General features: G+C 37.1%; 1 protein-coding gene across 1 annotated transcript in view; it reads right to left on the reverse strand.

Annotated features, from left to right (window-relative positions):
- Positions 1-10320: 10320 nt before the first annotated feature.
- LOC140735838 (uncharacterized) overlaps positions 10321-17530 on the reverse strand; it is a 32580-nt gene continuing 25370 nt past the window's right edge. Inside the window, exon 2 of the mRNA XM_073061351.1 lies at positions 10321-11303. The gene's annotated coding sequence lies outside the window, so the exon portion shown is untranslated. The remainder of the gene's footprint in view (positions 11304-17530) is intronic.

Raw genomic sequence — 17530 nt, forward strand, 5'->3', positions numbered from 1 at the left:
AAGCTACCTCATAACATTTAGAGTGGAACAGTAAATATCTTTGTTTACTTCTGTAAACGGTAATGTTCCATTGTGTAAAAAAGTTGAAGTTACTAAAAGTAACTTCTCCAACATTGGTAGCACACACATAAAATCGGTTGCATACTGCTCTAAGTGATGTGGTAAGTAAAATAATTATGTTTAAATCAAGTTATCACATCGTAGTTTTCAGCGAAATTCATTTCTACACTCTATTGAACTGAATGCATTACTTTCTATTCTATGAATTTTGAGTTATGGATGTGTACATAACTACTCAGGGTGAGGTGGAACGGTATAAATATTGCATGTATCCTACTCAGAGCCATGGAATACTCAAATGCAAGGTGAATTCAGGAAGCTACCTCATAACATTTAGAGTGGAACAGTAAATATCTTTGTTTACTTCTGTAAACGGTAATGTTCCATTGTGTAAAAAAGTTGAAGTTACTAAAAGTAACTTCTTCAGCAATGGTAGCACACACATAAAATCGGTTGCATACTGCTCTAAGTGATGTGGTAAGTAAAATAATTATGTTTACATCAAGTTATCACATAGTAGTTTCCCGCAAAATTCATTTCTACACTCTATTGAGCTGAATGCATTACTTTCTATTCTATGCATTTTGAGTTATGGATGTGTACATAACTACTCAGGGTGAGGTGGAACGGTATAAACATTGCATGTATCCTACTCAGAGCCATGGAATACTCAAATGCAAGGTGAATTCAGGAAGCTACCTCATAACATTTAGAGTGGAACAGTAAATATCTTTGTTTACTTCTGTAAACGGTAATGTTCCATTGTGTAAAAAAGTTGAAGTTACTAAAAGTAACTTCTCCAACATTGGTAGCACACACATAAAATCGGTTGCATACTGCTCTAAGTGATGTGGTAAGTAAAATAATTATGTTTACATCAAGTTATCATATCGTAGTTTTCAGCAAAATTCATTTCTGCACTCTATTGAACTGAATGCATTACTTTCTATTCTATGCATTTTGAGTTATGGATGTGTACGTAACTACTCAGGGTGAGGTGGAACGGTATAAATATTGCATGTATCCTACTCAGAGCCATGGAATACTCAAATGCAAGGTGAATTCAGGAAGCTACATCATAACATTTAGAGTGGAACAGTAAATATCTTTGTTTACTTCGGTAAACGGTTATGTTCCATTGTGTAAAAAAGTTGAAGTTACTAAAAGTAACTTCTCCAACATTGGTAGCACACACATAAAATCGGTTGTATACTGCTCTAAGTGATGTGGTAAGTAAAATAATTATGTTTACATCAAGTTATCACATCGTAGTTTTCAGCAAAATTCATTTCTACACTATTGAACTGAATGCATTACTTTCTATTCTATGCATTTTGAGTTATGGATGTGTACATAACTACTCAGGGTGAGGTGGAACGGTATAAATATTGCATGTATCCTACTCAGAGCCATGGAATACTCAAATGCAAGGTGAATTCAGGAAGCTACCTCATAACATTTAGAGTGGAACAGTAAATATCTTTGTTTACTTCTGTAAACGGTAATGTTCCATTGTGTAAAAAAGTTGAAGTTACTAAAAGTAACTTCTCCAACATTGGTAGCACCCTCATAAAATTGGTTGCATACTACTCTAAATCATATGGTAAGCAAAATAATAAGGTTTACATCAAGTTATCACATAGTAGTTTCCCGCAAAATTCATCTCTGCACTCTATTGAGCTGAATGCATTACTTTCTATTCTATGCATTTTGAGTTATGGATGTGTACGTAACTACTCAGGGTGAGGTGGAACGGTATAAATATTGCATGTATCCTACTCAGAGCCATGGAATACTCAAATGCAAGGTGAATTCAGGAAGCTACCTCATAACATTTATAGTGGAACAGTAAATATCTTTGTTTACTTCTGTAAACGGTAATGTTCCATTGTGTAAAAAAGTTGAAGTTACTAAAAGTAACTTCTCCAACATTGGTAGCACCCTCATAAAATTGGTTGCATACTACTCTAAATCATATGGTAAGCAAAATAAAAAGGTTTACATCAAGTTATCACATAGTATTTTCCCGCAAAATTCATCTCTGCACTCTATTGAGCTGAATGCATTACTTTCTATTCTATGCATTTTGAGTTATGGATGTGTACATAACTACTCAGGGTGAGGTGGAACGGTATAAATATTGCATGTATCCTACTCAGAGCCATGGAATACTCAAATGCAAGGTGAATTCAGGAAGCTACCTCATAACATTTAGAGTGGAACAGTAAATATCTTTGTTTACTTCTGTAAACGGTAATGTTCCATTGTGTAAAAAAGTTGAAGTTACTAAAAGTAACTTCTCCAACATTGGTAGCACACACATAAAATCGGTTGCATACTGCTCTGTGATGTGGTAAGTAAAATAATTATGTTTAAATCAAGTTATCACATCGTAGTTTTCAGCGAAATTCATTTCTACACTCTATTGAACTGAATGCATTACTTTCTATTCTATGAATTTTGAGTTATGGATGTGTACATAACTACTCAGGGTGAGGTGGAACGGTATAAATATTGCATGTATCCTACTCAGAGCCATGGAATACTCAAATGCAAGGTGAATTCAGGAAGCTACCTCATAACATTTAGAGTGGAACAGTAAATATCTTTGTTTACTTCTGTAAACGGTAATGTTCCATTGTGTAAAAAAGTTGAAGTTACTAAAAGTAACTTCTTCAGCAATGGTAGCACACACATAAAATCGGTTGCATACTGCTCTAAGTGATGTGGTAAGTAAAATAATTATGTTTACATCAAGTTATCACATAGTAGTTTCCCGCAAAATTCATTTCTACACTCTATTGAGCTGAATGCATTACTTTCTATTCTATGCATTTTGAGTTATGGATGTGTACATAACTACTCAGGGTGAGGTGGAACGGTATAAACATTGCATGTATCCTACTCAGAGCCATGGAATACTCAAATGCAAGGTGAATTCAGGAAGCTACCTCATAACATTTAGAGTGGAACAGTAAATATCTTTGTTTACTTCTGTAAACGGTAATGTTCCATTGTGTAAAAAAGTTGAAGTTACTAAAAGTAACTTCTCCAACATTGGTAGCACACACATAAAATCGGTTGCATACTGCTCTAAGTGATGTGGTAAGTAAAATAATTATGTTTACATCAAGTTATCATATCGTAGTTTTCAGCAAAATTCATTTCTGCACTCTATTGAACTGAATGCATTACTTTCTATTCTATGCATTTTGAGTTATGGATGTGTACGTAACTACTCAGGGTGAGGTGGAACGGTATAAATATTGCATGTATCCTACTCAGAGCCATGGAATACTCAAATGCAAGGTGAATTCAGGAAGCTACATCATAACATTTAGAGTGGAACAGTAAATATCTTTGTTTACTTCGGTAAACGGTTATGTTCCATTGTGTAAAAAAGTTGAAGTTACTAAAAGTAACTTCTCCAACATTGGTAGCACACACATAAAATCGGTTGCATACTGCTCTAAGTGATGTGGTAAGTAAAATAATTATGTTTACATCAAGTTATCACATCGTAGTTTTCAGCAAAATTCATTTCTACACTCTATTGAACTGAATGCATTACTTTCTATTCTATGCATTTTGAGTTATGGATGTGTACATAACTACTCAGGGTGAGGTGGAACGGTATAAACATTGCATGTATCCTACTCAGAGCCATGGAATACTCAAATGCAAGGTGAATTCAGGAAGCTACATCATAACATTTAGAGTGGAACAGTAAATATCTTTGTTTACTTCGGTAAACGGTTATGTTCCATTGTGTAAAAAAGTTGAAGTTACTAAAAGTAACTTCTCCAACATTGGTAGCACACACATAAAATCGGTTGCATACTGCTCTAAGTGATGTGGTAAGTAAAATAATTATGTTTACATCAAGTTATCACATCGTAGTTTTCAGCAAAATTCATTTCTACACTCTATTGAACTGAATGCATTACTTTCTATTCTATGCATTTTGAGTTATGGATGTGTACATAACTACTCAGGGTGAGGTGGAACGGTATAAATATTGCATGTATCCTACTCAGAGCCATGGAATACTCAAATGCAAGGTGAATTCAGGAAGCTACCTCATAACATTTAGAGTGGAACAGTAAATATCTTTGTTTACTTCTGTAAACGGTAATGTTCCATTGTGTAAAAAAGTTGAAGTTACTAAAAGTAACTTCTCCAACATTGGTAGCACCCTCATAAAATTGGTTGCATACTACTCTAAATCATATGGTAAGAAAAATAATAAGGTTTACATCAAGTTATCACATAGTAGTTTCCCGCAAAATTCATCTCTGCACTCTATTGAGCTGAATGCATTACTTTCTATTCTATGCATTTTGAGTTATGGATGTGTACGTAACTACTCACGGTGAGGTGGAACGGTATAAATATTGCATGTATCCTACTCAGAGCCATGGAATACTCAAATGCAAGGTGAATTCAGGAAGCTACCTCATAACATTTATAGTGGAACAGTAAATATCTTTGTTTACTTCTGTAAACGGTAATGTTCCATTGAGTAAAAAAGTTGAAGTTACTAAAAGTAACTTCTCCAACATTGGTAGCACCCTCATAAAATTGGTTGCATACTACTCTAAATCATATGGTAAGCAAAATAAAAAGGTTTACATCAAGTTATCACATAGTATTTTCCCGCAAAATTCATCTCTGCACTCTATTGAGCTGAATGCATTACTTTCTATTCTATGCATTTTGAGTTATGGATGTGTACATAACTACTCAGGGTGAGGTGGAACGGTATAAATATTGCATGTATCCTACTCAGAGCCATGGAATACTCAAATGCAAGGTGAATTCAGGAAGCTACCTCATAACATTTAGAGTGGAACAGTAAATATCTTTGTTTACTTCTGTAAACGGTAATGTTCCATTGTGTAAAAAAGTTGAAGTTACTAAAAGTAACTTCTCCAACATTGGTAGCACACACATAAAATCGGTTGCATACGGCTCTGTGATGTGGTAAGTAAAATAATTATGTTTAAATCAAGTTATCACATCGTAGTTTTCAGCGAAATTCATTTCTACACTCTATTGAACTGAATGCATTACTTTCTATTCTATGAATTTTGAGTTATGGATGTGTACATAACTACTCAGGGTGAGGTGGAACGGTATAAATATTGCATGTATCCTACTCAGAGCCATGGAATACTCAAATGCAAGGTGAATTCAGGAAGCTACCTCATAACATTTAGAGTGGAACAGTAAATATCTTTGTTTACTTCTGTAAACGGTAATGTTCCATTGTGTAAAAAAGTTGAAGTTACTAAAAGTAACTTCTTCAACAATGGTAGCACACACATAAAATCGGTTGCATACTGCTCTAAGTGATGTGGTAAGTAAAATAATTATGTTTACATCAAGTTATCACATAGTAGTTTCCCGCAAAATTCATTTCTACACTCTATTGAGCTGAATGCATTACTTTCTATTCTATGCATTTTGAGTTATGGATGTGTACATAACTACTCAGGGTGAGGTGGAACGGTATAAATATTGCATGTATCCTACTCAGAGCCATGGAATACTCAAATGCAAGGTGAATTCAGGAAGCTACCTCATAACATTTAGAGTGGAACAGTAAATATCTTTGTTTACTTCTGTAAACGGTAATGTTCCATTGTGTAAAAAAGTTGAAGTTACTAAAAGTAACTTCTCCAACATTGGTAGCACACACATAAAATCGGTTGCATACTGCTCTAAGTGATGTGGTAAGTAAAATAATTATGTTTAAATCAAGTTATCACATCGTAGTTTTCAGCGAAATTCATTTCTACACTCTATTGAACTGAATGCATTACTTTCTATTCTATGAATTTTGAGTTATGGATGTGTACATAACTACTCAGGGTGAGGTGGAACGGTATAAATATTGCATGTATCCTACTCAGAGCCATGGAATACTCAAATGCAAGGTGAATTCAGGAAGCTACCTCATAACATTTAGAGTGGAACAGTAAATATCTTTGTTTACTTCTGTAAACGGTAATGTTCCATTGTGTAAAAAAGTTGAAGTTACTAAAAGTAACTTCTTCAACAATGGTAGCACACACATAAAATCGGTTGCATACTGCTCTAAGTGATGTGGTAAGTAAAATAATTATGTTTACATCAAGTTATCACATAGTAGTTTCCCGCAAAATTCATTTCTACACTCTATTGAGCTGAATGCATGACTTTCTATTCTATGCGTTTTGAGTTATGGATCTGTACATAACTACTCAGGGTGAGGTGGAACGGTATAAACATTGCATGTATCCTACTCAGAGCCATGGAATACTCAAATGCAAGGTGAATTCAGGAAGCTACATCATAACATTTAGAGTGGAACAGTAAATATCTTTGTTTACTTCGGTAAACGGTTATGTTCCATTGTGTAAAAAAGTTGAAGTTACTAAAAGTAACTTCTCCAACATTGGTAGCACACACATAAAATCGGTTGCATACTGCTCTAAGTGATGTGGTAAGTAAAATAATTATGTTTACATCAAGTTATCACATCGTAGTTTTCAGCAAAATTCATTTCTACACTCTATTGAACTGAATGCATTACTTTCTATTCTATGCATTTTGAGTTATGGATGTGTACATAACTACTCAGGGTGAGGTGGAACGGTATAAACATTGCATGTATCCTACTCAGAGCCATGGAATACTCAAATGCAAGGTGAATTCAGGAAGCTACATCATAACATTTAGAGTGGAACAGTAAATATCTTTGTTTACTTCGGTAAACGGTTATGTTCCATTGTGTAAAAAAGTTGAAGTTACTAAAAGTAACTTCTCCAACATTGGTAGCACACACATAAAATCGGTTGCATACTGCTCTAAGTGATGTGGTAAGTAAAATAATTATGTTTACATCAAGTTATCACATCGTAGTTTTCAGCAAAATTCATTTCTACACTCTATTGAACTGAATGCATTACTTTCTATTCTATGCATTTTGAGTTACGGATGTGTACATAACTACTCAGGGTGAGGTGGAACGGTATAAATATTGCATGTATCCTACTCAGAGCCATGGAATACTCAAATGCAAGGTGAATTCAGGAAGCTACCTCATAACATTTAGAGTGGAACAGTAAATATCTTTGTTTACTTCTGTAAACGGTAATGTTCCATTGTGTAAAAAAGTTGAAGTTACTAAAAGTAACTTCTCCAACATTGGTAGCACCCTCATAAAATTGGTTGCATACTACTCTAAATCATATGGTAAGCAAAATAATAAGGTTTACATCAAGTTATCACATAGTAGTTTCCCGCAAAATTCATCTCTGCACTCTATTGAGCTGAATGCATTACTTTCTATTCTATGCATTTTGAGTTATGGATGTGTACGTAACTACTCAGGGTGAGGTGGAACGGTATAAATATTGCATGTATCCTACTCAGAGCCATGGAATACTCAAATGCAAGGTGAATTCAGGAAGCTACCTCATAACATTTATAGTGGAACAGTAAATATCTTTGTTTACTTCTGTAAACGGTAATGTTCCATTGTGTAAAAAAGTTGAAGTTACTAAAAGTAACTTCTCCAACATTGGTAGCACCCTCATAAAATTGGTTGCATACTACTCTAAATCATATGGTAAGCAAAATAAAAAGGTTTACATCAAGTTATCACATAGTATTTTCCCGCAAAATTCATCTCTGCACTCTATTGAGCTGAATGCATTACTTTCTATTCTATGCATTTTGAGTTATGGATGTGTACATAACTACTCAGGGTGAGGTGGAACGGTATAAATATTGCATGTATCCTACTCAGAGCCATGGAATACTCAAATGCAAGGTGAATTCAGGAAGCTACCTCATAACATTTAGAGTGGAACAGTAAATATCTTTGTTTACTTCTGTAAACGGTAATGTTCCATTGTGTAAAAAAGTTGAAGTTACTAAAAGTAACTTCTTCAACAATGGTAGCACACACATAAAATCGGTTGCATACTGCTCTAAGTGATGTGGTAAGTAAAATAATTATGTTTACATCAAGTTATCACATAGTAGTTTCCCGCAAAATTCATTTCTACACTCTATTGAGCTGAATGCATTACTTTCTATTCTATGCATTTTGAGTTATGGATGTGTACCTAACTACTCAGGGTGAGGTGGAACGGTATAAATATTGCATGTATCCTACTCAGAGCCATGGAATACTCAAATGCAAGGTGAATTCAGGAAGCTACCTCATAACATTTAGAGTGGAACAGTAAATATCTTTGTTTACTTCTGTAAACGGTAATGTTCCATTGTGTAAAAAAGTTGAAGTTACTAAAAGTAACTTCTCCAACATTGGTAGCACACACATAAAATCGGTTGCATACTGCTCTAAGTGATGTGGTAAGTAAAATAATTATGTTTAAATCAAGTTATCACATCGTAGTTTTCAGCGAAATTCATTTCTACACTCTATTGAACTGAATGCATTACTTTCTATTCTATGAATTTTGAGTTATGGATGTGTACATAACTACTCAGGGTGAGGTGGAACGGTATAAATATTGCATGTATCCTACTCAGAGCCATGGAATACTCAAATGCAAGGTGAATTCAGGAAGCTACCTCATAACATTTAGAGTGGAACAGTAAATATCTTTGTTTACTTCTGTAAACGGTAATGTTCCATTGTGTAAAAAAGTTGAAGTTACTAAAAGTAACTTCTTCAGCAATGGTAGCACACACATAAAATCGGTTGCATACTGCTCTAAGTGATGTGGTAAGTAAAATAATTATGTTTACATCAAGTTATCACATAGTAGTTTCCCGCAAAATTCATTTCTACACTCTATTGAGCTGAATGCATTACTTTCTATTCTATGCATTTTGAGTTATGGATGTGTACATAACTACTCAGGGTGAGGTGGAACGGTATAAACATTGCATGTATCCTACTCAGAGCCATGGAATACTCAAATGCAAGGTGAATTCAGGAAGCTACCTCATAACATTTAGAGTGGAACAGTAAATATCTTTGTTTACTTCTGTAAACGGTAATGTTCCATTGTGTAAAAAAGTTGAAGTTACTAAAAGTAACTTCTCCAACATTGGTAGCACACACATAAAATCGGTTGCATACTGCTCTAAGTGATGTGGTAAGTAAAATAATTATGTTTACATCAAGTTATCATATCGTAGTTTTCAGCAAAATTCATTTCTGCACTCTATTGAACTGAATGCATTACTTTCTATTCTATGCATTTTGAGTTATGGATGTGTACGTAACTACTCAGGGTGAGGTGGAACGGTATAAATATTGCATGTATCCTACTCAGAGCCATGGAATACTCAAATGCAAGGTGAATTCAGGAAGCTACATCATAACATTTAGAGTGGAACAGTAAATATCTTTGTTTACTTCGGTAAACGGTTATGTTCCATTGTGTAAAAAAGTTGAAGTTACTAAAAGTAACTTCTCCAACATTGGTAGCACACACATAAAATCGGTTGTATACTGCTCTAAGTGATGTGGTAAGTAAAATAATTATGTTTACATCAAGTTATCACATCGTAGTTTTCAGCAAAATTCATTTCTACACTATTGAACTGAATGCATTACTTTCTATTCTATGCATTTTGAGTTATGGATGTGTACATAACTACTCAGGGTGAGGTGGAACGGTATAAATATTGCATGTATCCTACTCAGAGCCATGGAATACTCAAATGCAAGGTGAATTCAGGAAGCTACCTCATAACATTTAGAGTGGAACAGTAAATATCTTTGTTTACTTCTGTAAACGGTAATGTTCCATTGTGTAAAAAAGTTGAAGTTACTAAAAGTAACTTCTCCAACATTGGTAGCACCCTCATAAAATTGGTTGCATACTACTCTAAATCATATGGTAAGCAAAATAATAAGGTTTACATCAAGTTATCACATAGTAGTTTCCCGCAAAATTCATCTCTGCACTCTATTGAGCTGAATGCATTACTTTCTATTCTATGCATTTTGAGTTATGGATGTGTACGTAACTACTCAGGGTGAGGTGGAACGGTATAAATATTGCATGTATCCTACTCAGAGCCATGGAATACTCAAATGCAAGGTGAATTCAGGAAGCTACCTCATAACATTTATAGTGGAACAGTAAATATCTTTGTTTACTTCTGTAAACGGTAATGTTCCATTGTGTAAAAAAGTTGAAGTTACTAAAAGTAACTTCTCCAACATTGGTAGCACCCTCATAAAATTGGTTGCATATGTTACGAAAACCCCGTAACCAGGTAACTTACCAGCAAAGATAGATGGATCAGCTGAGTCGGATGCTACTATTTTCAAACGTTTTATTCAATAAGGGCACAAACGTATGGTTAATACAAAACATTCAAATCGTCAAAACTCAATCTAAAACACCGGTGTAACCATAATCAATCAGAAATAAGCTCTTTCGTTGTCTAGGGTATATAATACTGAGTCCAATTGGAAATATAAAGAGTCACTCTGAAGTCTGCAGGCTTTTCCCTTTTTTGGTTTCACGTGTTGGAGAGAGAGAGAGATAAACGGAAAAACTTGCCCGAAACATCCGTGGAATCGGGAGCGATCTTCCCCGTTGTTAGTTAAAAGCGATCTTCCGTTGGTTCCAGCCACAAACCCCGCATTCGGAATTTAACGCACGTGGCTTATTTCAAAATGGCTTCCCGTTCCCACGGGAAGCGGTATCGTGCTTCTTGGTGTCTCCTTGGTGCGTCTGAGGGTCGTCCTCTTTCAGACCCTTCTTTATACTGCCTCACGGGATCTCAGGTGTCAATCAGGTTGCAGGTGGTGCAATCTCTCTCTCAACCAGCCCACTTTGCCCGAGGGCTTTACAATGTCCCTGCGAGTTGGCACGTCTGCAGTTCCCAGGTGTCTCCTGAGAACAATGCCACAGTCACCAGCTTTTGTCCCAGTGGAATGTCTTTCCATTTCCTGTGTCCATTCAGCCTGTCTCTCTCTCTCTCTCTCTTGGGTCATTGACCCCCCTTTTCTAGGGCTCTTGCAATTCTCACAAAGGAGGGGGCTGGTATCATAACACCTCCCCTCTTAAAAAGGTTTTTACCAGCGGTTAAAACCCAGAGTGGTACAGTCTTACAGAAATTTTGAATCTAATACAGAGTAATACAGTTATACATTCAAGTCAGCATCTAAACAGTTAACAAGTACAGTGCCCCTTTAGTTAATATCTTAACATCTTAATATCTTAAAGTCTTGTAGCATCAGACTTCAATTCAATAACCACCTATTTATTTATTGTTTTCAGCCACAAAACTGCGGAGGTGTGATCTTAGCTTAGGTGCATCTACAAAAGTTTATGCGAATACTAATCGTTTCGGTCGGTTTACTTCGCCGGCAGGTCTCCAAAGGTCTGTCTTTATTATTCACAGGCTTTGGCGCAACCCGTAAAACCTGCTTTGCTGTTTAAAAAAAATGGCATCCCCATTAACCGTCACCTCTTTTCTGGCGAGTCCCCCCGTTGGGACTTTGAGTAATTTGGCGTGGTGAACTCCCGCCCGCCTCGTCCATCGGGGCTATTTTTTCAACACCATGCCTCAAACTGTCAAGACCCTTCAGGCTATTTGTTTTTAATTCCAACTCCTCTTTCAGGTAGCATTTCGAATGCAACCTCTTCACACCCCACCCTGGCGTAACAATAGAGTGGGGGGCCCCGCTATTTCCCGACTCACTCTGTGAGCGATCTGCCAGGTTTAAAATTTCTTCCTTCGACTTGGGAACTACAGACTTTCCGTTTCCTTCAATAACAATCCTCATTCCCCCCTTAAATTCGGCATTAACCTTGGCCCCACTCTCGAATACAAACACCGTGGAACTCACACTTCCCACGGTTACCAAGGTTAACCCTTTTCCTACTGAACCAACCCTATCTGATCCACAAAGACGGCCGCCCCGTCCCCCTGAATCAAACACCTCAGACTTCCCCTGAGCTCTGTTACCAGGTTCAGCACCACGTGCGCCCCCATCTTGGACACACTCAAACGGGACATTGGCCCCTTCCAGGCTTTCAATACCCGTACCTTTTTCAAATTCTAACGTCCCCCGATCCTTCCAGTTACTTTCTAGGCAGCCCCCCGTTGGGGAAGGCGCAACCCTGCGAGCTGAAACAACCTCCTCGGCCATTTCAGCTGACTTCTCCACAGCAAGGATACCCTTCCTCTCTAAGACTGCCCTCATTTCACTCTCGGGACAATCGAGAACACCTTTAGAACTCTGAACTTCTTCAAACAATTCTGCCAAACCAGACAGATTAACCATGTCCAACTCTGGACATTTTAACAACTTTATCCGTTTCTCAACTTTAGTTCCTACCTCTAGGACCTTTCTCTTCACTAAGGGCAGGGCTATTTCCTCTCCCTTACCCCCTTTTACTTTACTGCTTTCTGTTTTACCACCCTCGGAACCCTCATGGTACAGGGTCGGTAAAAACATCTTGGCCAGATCACCGCTGGCTTCATTTAAACTGTCCTCTTTCTCAGCCGCTTTTTCCGACAGGCTGCGAGTGACCGCGCATGCGCGATAGCTTTGGGACTCCAGGGGCGGGGCCACCGCACTCGCCGGTCTGCGGGTCGGCATCATGGCTGCCCAAATCCTCCCTCCTGCTAACACACTTCGCAACAACGCGACCCACTGCTCCCCCGGCCACTTCTGATTCTGGTATATAGTAATGAAATAACTATCAACATCCGTCTTCTCGAACGGAGGTACTAATCTCAGCTCCCGACTAACATTAAACCGCTCTCTCCTTAGCTCCTCCCTCTCTCTTTCTCTCCCCGCTGCCGCTCTCTCGGCTGCTGCTAACTCTCTGATCCGAATTTCAAGCTGTCTTTGCCTCTCAGCTTGATTCTGCTCGTTTTCCAGTTCTAACCCCTTCGCCAAATTTAACAAGTCTGCTTTGGTGCTCACCTCTAGCGCCGCCACAGTCGCGTTTTTCATAAATTCACACACGTCCATCTTTGCTGGTTTTCTGTCTGGCTACCTGCGAAACCAGATTTAAGTTTGGACTTACAGCCCGATTCACTGACCCTCCCGTTTGGTTTCAAATCCCGAGACGAGAACCCCACTTGTTACGAAAACCCCGTAACCAGGTAACTTACCAGCAAAGATAGATGGATCAGCTGAGTCGGATGCTACTATTTTCAAACGTTTTATTCAATAAGGGCACAAACGTATGGTTAATACAAAACATTCAAATCGTCAAAACTCAATCTAAAACACCGGTGTAACCATAATCAATCAGAAATAAGCTCTTTCGTTGTCTAGGGTATATAATACTGAGTCCAATTGGAAATATAAAGAGTCACTCTGAAGTCTGCAGGCTTTTCCCTTTTTTGGTTTCACGTGTTGGAGAGAGAGAGAGATAAACGGAAAAACTTGCCCGAAACATCCGTGGAATCGGGAGCGATCTTCCCCGTTGTTAGTTAAAAGCGATCTTCCGTTGGTTCCAGCCACAAACCCCGCATTCGGAATTTAACGCACGTGGCTTATTTCAAAATGGCTTCCCGTTCCCACGGGAAGCGGTATCGTGCTTCTTGGTGTCTCCTTGGTGCGTCTGAGGGTCGTCCTCTTTCAGACCCTTCTTTATACTGCCTCACGGGATCTCAGGTGTCAATCAGGTTGCAGGTGGTGCAATCTCTCTCTCAACCAGCCCACTTTGCCCGAGGGCTTTACAATGTCCCTGCGAGTTGGCACGTCTGCAGTTCCCAGGTGTCTCCTGAGAACAATGCCACAGTCACCAGCTTTTGTCCCAGTGGAATGTCTTTCCATTTCCTGTGTCCATTCAGCCTGTCTCTCTCTCTCTCTCTCTTGGGTCATTGACCCCCCTTTTCTAGGGCTCTTGCAATTCTCACAAAGGAGGGGGCTGGTATCATAACACATACTACTCTAAATCATATGGTAAGCAAAATAAAAAGGTTTACATCAAGTTATCACATAGTATTTTCCCGCAAAATTCATCTCTGCACTCTATTGAGCTGAATGCATTACTTTCTATTCTATGCATTTTGAGTTATGGATGTGTACATAACTACTCAGGGTGAGGTGGAACGGTATAAATATTGCATGTATCCTACTCAGAGCCATGGAATACTCAAATGCAAGGTGAATTCAGGAAGCTACCTCATAACATTTAGAGTGGAACAGTAAATATCTTTGTTTACTTCTGTAAACGGTAATGTTCCATTGTGTAAAAAAGTTGAAGTTACTAAAAGTAACTTCTCCAACATTGGTAGCACACACATTAAATCGGTTGCATACTGCTCTGTGATGTGGTAAGTAAAATAATTATGTTTAAATCAAGTTATCACATCGTAGTTTTCAGCGAAATTCATTTCTACACTCTATTGAACTGAATGCATTACTTTCTATTCTATGAATTTTGAGTTATGGATGTGTACATAACTACTCAGGGTGAGGTGGAACGGTATAAATATTGCATGTATCCTACTCAGAGCCATGGAATACTCAAATGCAAGGTGAATTCAGGAAGCTACCTCATAACATTTAGAGTGGAACAGTAAATATCTTTGTTTACTTCTGTAAACGGTAATGTTCCATTGTGTAAAAAAGTTGAAGTTACTAAAAGTAACTTCTTCAGCAATGGTAGCACACACATAAAATCGGTTGCATACTGCTCTAAGTGATGTGGTAAGTAAAATAATTAAGTTTACATCAAGTTATCACATAGTAGTTTCCCGCAAAATTCATTTCTACACTCTATTGAGCTGAATGCATTACTTTCTATTCTATGCATTTTGAGTTATGGATGTGTACATAACTACTCAGGGTGAGGTGGAACGGTATAAACATTGCATGTATCCTACTCAGAGCCATGGAATACTCAAATGCAAGGTGAATTCAGGAAGCTACCTCATAACATTTAGAGTGGAACAGTAAATATCTTTGTTTACTTCTGTAAACGGTAATGTTCCATTGTGTAAAAAAGTTGAAGTTACTAAAAGTAACTTCTCCAACATTGGTAGCACACACATAAAATCGGTTGCATACTGCTCTAAGTGATGTGGTAAGTAAAATAATTATGTTTACATCAAGTTATCATATCGTAGTTTTCAGCAAAATTCATTTCTGCACTCTATTGAACTGAATGCATTACTTTCTATTCTATGCATTTTGAGTTATGGATGTGTACGTAACTACTCAGGGTGAGGTGGAACGGTATAAATATTGCATGTATCCTACTCAGAGCCATGGAATACTCAAATGCAAGGTGAATTCAGGAAGCTACATCATAACATTTAGAGTGGAACAGTAAATATCTTTGTTTACTTCGGTAAACGGTTATGTTCCATTGTGTAAAAAAGTTGAAGTTACTAAAAGTAACTTCTCCAACATTGGTAGCACACACATAAAATCGGTTGTATACTGCTCTAAGTGATGTGGTAAGTAAAATAATTATGTTTACATCAAGTTATCACATCGTAGTTTTCAGCAAAATTCATTTCTACACTATTGAACTGAATGCATTACTTTCTATTCTATGCATTTTGAGTTATGGATGTGTACATAACTACTCAGGGTGAGGTGGAACGGTATAAATATTGCATGTATCCTACTCAGAGCCATGGAATACTCAAATGCAAGGTGAATTCAGGAAGCTACCTCATAACATTTAGAGTGGAACAGTAAATATCTTTGTTTACTTCTGTAAACGGTAATGTTCCATTGTGTAAAAAAGTTGAAGTTACTAAAAGTAACTTCTCCAACATTGGTAGCACCCTCATAAAATTGGTTGCATACTACTCTAAATCATATGGTAAGCAAAATAATAAGGTTTACATCAAGTTATCACATAGTAGTTTCCCGCAAAATTCATCTCTGCACTCTATTGAGCTGAATGCATTACTTTCTATTCTATGCATTTTGAGTTATGGATGTGTACGTAACTACTCAGGGTGAGGTGGAACGGTATAAATATTGCATGTATCCTACTCAGAGCCATGGAATACTCAAATGCAAGGTGAATTCAGGAAGCTACCTCATAACATTTATAGTGGAACAGTAAATATCTTTGTTTACTTCTGTAAACGGTAATGTTCCATTGTGTAAAAAAGTTGAAGTTACTAAAAGTAACTTCTCCAACATTGGTAGCACCCTCATAAAATTGGTTGCATACTACTCTAAATCATATGGTAAGCAAAATAAAAAGGTTTACATCAAGTTATCACATAGTATTTTCCCGCAAAATTCATCTCTGCACTCTATTGAGCTGAATGCATTACTTTCTATTCTATGCATTTTGAGTTATGGATGTGTACATAACTACTCAGGGTGAGGTGGAACGGTATAAATATTGCATGTATCCTACTCAGAGCCATGGAATACTCAAATGCAAGGTGAATTCAGGAAGCTACCTCATAACATTTAGAGTGGAACAGTAAATATCTTTGTTTACTTCTGTAAACGGTAATGTTCCATTGTGTAAAAAAGTTGAAGTTACTAAAAGTAACTTCTCCAACATTGGTAGCACACACATAAAATCGGTTGCATACTGCTCTAAGTGATGTGGTAAGTAAAATAATTATGTTTAAATCAAGTTATCACATCGTAGTTTTCAGCGAAATTCATTTCTACACTCTATTGAACTGAATGCATTACTTTCTATTCTATGAATTTTGAGTTATGGATGTGTACATAACTACTCAGGGTGAGGTGGAACGGTATAAATATTGCATGTATCCTACTCAGAGCCATGGAATACTCAAATGCAAGGTGAATTCAGGAAGCTACCTCATAACATTTAGAGTGGAACAGTAAATATCTTTGTTTACTTCTGTAAACGGTAATGTTCCATTGTGTAAAAAAGTTGAAGTTACTAAAAGTAACTTCTTCAACAATGGTAGCACACACATAAAATCGGTTGCATACTGCTCTAAGTGATGTGGTAAGTAAAATAATTATGTTTACATCAAGTTATCACATAGTAGTTTCCCGCAAAATTCATTTCTACACTCTATTGAGCTGAATGCATTACTTTCTATTCTATGCATTTTGAGTTATGGATGTGTACATAACTACTCAGGGTGAGGTGGAACGGTATAAACATTGCATGTATCCTACTCAGAGCCATGGAATACTCAAATGCAAGGTGAATTCAGGAAGCTACATCATAACATTTAGAGTGGAACAGTAAATATCTTTGTTTACTTCGGTAAACGGTTATGTTCCATTGTGTAAAAAAGTTGAAGTTACTAAAAGTAACTTCTCCAACATTGGTAGCACACACATAAAATCGGTTGCATACTGCTCTAAGTGATGTGGTAAGTAAAATAATTATGTTTACATCAAGTTATCACATCGTAGTTTTCAGCAAAATTCATTTCTACACTCTATTGAACTGAATGCATTACTTTCTATTCTATGCATTTTGAGTTATGGATGTGTACATAACTACTCAGGGTGAGGTGGAACGGTATAAATATTGCATGTATCCTACTC

The sequence above is a fragment of the Hemitrygon akajei genome, chromosome 11 (genome assembly GCF_048418815.1).
Source record: "Hemitrygon akajei chromosome 11, sHemAka1.3, whole genome shotgun sequence".
Lineage (NCBI taxonomy): Eukaryota > Metazoa > Chordata > Chondrichthyes > Myliobatiformes > Dasyatidae > Hemitrygon > Hemitrygon akajei.